We start from the raw sequence: 3673 nt of genomic DNA on the forward strand, positions 1-3673 counted from the left end.
TGCCTGCTTCTGGAATATCCCTGAAGAACCTGCCTCAGGATGTTCTGCAGTTAACTTTTTAAAAAAATAAGTATAAGGAGTACACTCTAAAATAACAGTAAAAAGTATAGTGTAGCAAATACATAAACCAGTAGCATAGTTGTTTATTGTCATTATCAAGTATTACGTGCTGTATGTTATTGTGCTAGACTTTTATACGGCTGACAACGCAGTAGGTTTGTTTATAGCAGGATCACCACAAACTGTGAGCAACGTGTTGTGCGCCAACATAACTATAGCTACAGTGTCACTAGACAATAGGAATTTTTCGACTCCGTTATAATCTTGTGGGACCACCATTATATATGTGGTCCGTCCTTGACAAAAGGATGCAGCATATGACTAGATTTGGACAAATATGAGGTCATACAAATATTAATATTTGCATTGCACTGGCTTATAGCCCCACACCTACGCAATTATAGGATCCCAATCTACCCTCCTTTCTGGGCTTTTATTCCAGTTAATTCTGGAAGACTTCAGGAAATCTCGCACAAGAAGTCACACGTTCTTCTTCCATGTCCTCTCCTTCTGGCCTTTTTATTAACATTCCTTATAAACTCATAGAGGAAGTGCTTCTTCACTGCCCTCTGGGAACAGCCCAGAATACCCCGAGCCATGAGCTCCTCTAGGTGCCAACAGACCCTACGGCTGTTTTAGTCTTCTCTGTACCAGAACCAAGCCAAGCCATATTCCACTCTGAAATGGGGCCAAGCTGCTGCTCACCAAAACAGTTTATTATCAGGAATCAAAGTAACAGTGCTCGAGAATACCTAAGTGCCTGTGGTTTGTGGATCTTCGAGCTCATGTATACAACTTTCTGTTTCCCTGAACTGTGGATCCCTGAGGATGAACTAGGAAAACAATACTGTGCTCTTCTCTCCATCTTCCTTCTGGTTCTGCGTCTCTTTCTAGGTTCTCATGCAGACATAATCCTCTATATAGGCCCCTTCCTTCCCAGGTATGTCTGCTCATGCAATAGAGAGGTACTTGGGAAATCACAAGACTGCCAGGGCATCAAACACAATCCGGCCCTGAATCCCAGTTTAGGCTCAGCATGGACACTTTGCTGCATGTCTCCAGGCAACTTCAACTGCGAGGACAAATACCCTTAAAAGATACAGTGGTGCAAACCTCTCCTCCCATTCACTTACCCTGGAGATGTTCAGAGGGAGGCGTGTGTGCACATAATTACTACTAATAGACACATCAAAAACTAAGAGCTTTTTAAGAGATGTTCCAAGTAATATGAAAACACTAAGAAGGGATTTCTATAAATCTGAGACTTGGTGATTCTCCAACTTGCTGAATCTGTGATTTCTGTTTCGCTGAACGGGTGACTTTCAAATCGACTTACTTGAATCTTCACACGAGTTGGTGCTATCATTCTTAGTTTTGTTTGAGGAGTTTCAAATTTGCTTAGCTGCCAAGTTGCAGATCTGCTATTTATTCATTCAACAAACAGGGTTGAGTATGTACTGTGTCAGGCACTATGCTGTATATAAAGTAATTCCAATTTGAAATACAAATTTATAGTGATTATAACCACCATGAGACAATGCACAGTGTTCTATCAGAAAACAACTTGCCATGTTTTAAAGGATCCATAGCAAGAGGAAAGTGTAAGACTCTGAAAGAAAAGAATAGATTCAGAACTAACGGCTCAGTTTTTAGTGGTAGGCAGGGAAAATTCCCTGAAAGGGAATTTTGATGTGGGCTCTGTCTTTTTCCAAGAGGATGCCCTTAAGGGTTACATGGCAAAAAATAAGTTTCTGCTGAAGATCACTTGACTGTATCATTTATTATGATATCTTTAGCTGACATGATAGAATTGAAACTCTATCTTATCAAAGTTGGAATTGATGCCTGGAATGGTATTAAGACTGTTTTATGTGTATTCTGCACCTATCAAATCTACAAAACCTTTGGAGGAAAAAATCCACACGTGGGTTAATCAGTCATGGTTAGGAACACTCCCAGAACCTTACAGAAGCTCTGGATGTCAGTGCTGATTCTAGGCCAAACATAGAGCACAGAAATTCCATGTATTCAGGAATCAGAGGAGTAGAATGAATCAGGGCTAGTGGATGTGCTTAACGTATCACCCATGGATCTGACCCAATGTGGGCTGGACTGAAGCTATGTTAATAAAAGCTTGATTGACTATAATGTTTGAGAAATGAGAGTGTTTAGGAAAACCAAAGGAAATGCTTTTTGTTTCTCTCATTTGGGCAGGTCAAACAGCCTCTGGACTAAGCCCCGTGAGTTTTTAAAAAGGGATTTGGTGCCTCTGGATGCCAGTGGGATCCTGGGGTATATGAAAAACAATTAAGTGATGTTCTATATCCTGGGGAGAGTCCATCTGATGTTTCAGAATTAAATGCTACTGAAGTCATCAGAAAGGCATTGCTTCCCATGTCCCAGCAGAGACTTTGCAGATCAACCAATATGCAGGCCCTTCATGATGATGGAATGATTGAACTCTGTTTTTCTAACTAGACAAGGAGCACTGGGATAGCTGGTTCATTCCAGTCTGAGAGAGAACAATCTATATTACACCGTGCGGGGGCAGTGCCTAGTCTCTGAGGTGCGCTGGAGATGGCCAGTATAGGGACTACTGAGAGGGGATGAAGATTTTAGAAAATTTGCAAGCCAACTGAAGGCACATTGGTACTTTGAAATAAACACTGTGTAGAGTATTTATACAATAGAAATTGGTAAATGCTGCAAATCAGGACTTTTTCTATTACCAGCACACCACTTAAACAAAGCCATTCTCTTCTGTGTGTGGGTATGGAGATCCTGGAAGTGGATCCATGCATATTTGTGGGAGGCTGCAACTCCCCGCATGACTGATCCAGAGCCTATAGTTCTACTGATTCACACACACATACAAGTAGAGTCTGGCCACCAATTTTGAAGAGGCTCTACAACTTATGTGCAGACTGATTTGCAAGTCTTTACAAACGTATATAACCTTTAGAACCATTTGCCTATCTAGTATGCGAGCATATGAATCACAGATTGACCCAGCCACAGTTATAAGAATAGCACAAAATCCATATACTAGTTCATACCTATCTCTATGAGCAGGACTGTTCTATATTTTGCAGATAAATTTAAATCCATCTGCATTCTCATTTTTCTTGGGATCATAACATAGCTTAATTTGCTCTCTGATCCATTTCTAGATGGTAAGAAATCTATGCCTTTTGGATTTGCACCCCTAAGAACCACATTCAAAAGAAAGAAATAGAAAAGCATAAAATCAAGGTCAGGAAGATTAAGCTCCTTAATTCACATGTCAAACTTCCCATTTCAATTGTGGTTTTGTCTCCCAGCTAAAGTTTGTCTTTTTGTGACATTTGCATTAAGCCCAGAGGACATTTTGAGTGGAAACATGGTGAAAACATAATTAAAACCCTGAGTGGTGCCTTTGTCTAATTTGCATTTTCCCCCAGGTGGGGAGTTTTCACTTCCCCCCTCTTCTCCTGGGGTGTTCAACGATTATCTCAAAGAATGATGTTATGCAATTGATTCCAATAAATCCCCATGTACAGTATATGTATAATTTTTTTTCTTTCCAGAAGCTATTTTAAATGCCACCATGATAAACTATGTAGGGAAGTCATTT

The 3673-nt window shown here is 40.3% G+C and overlaps 1 protein-coding gene across 3 annotated transcripts in view; it reads left to right on the forward strand.

The window, feature by feature from the left end:
• The window catches only part of CDH13 (cadherin 13), a 977229-nt gene that overhangs the window by 345772 nt on the left and 627784 nt on the right, over positions 1-3673 (forward strand). The gene's annotated exons all lie outside the window — the stretch shown is intronic.

The sequence above is a fragment of the Propithecus coquereli genome, unplaced genomic scaffold, assembly GCF_000956105.1.
Source record: "Propithecus coquereli isolate 6110/MARCELLA unplaced genomic scaffold, Pcoq_1.0 Scaffold280, whole genome shotgun sequence".
Taxonomy (NCBI): Eukaryota; Metazoa; Chordata; class Mammalia; order Primates; family Indriidae; genus Propithecus; species Propithecus coquereli.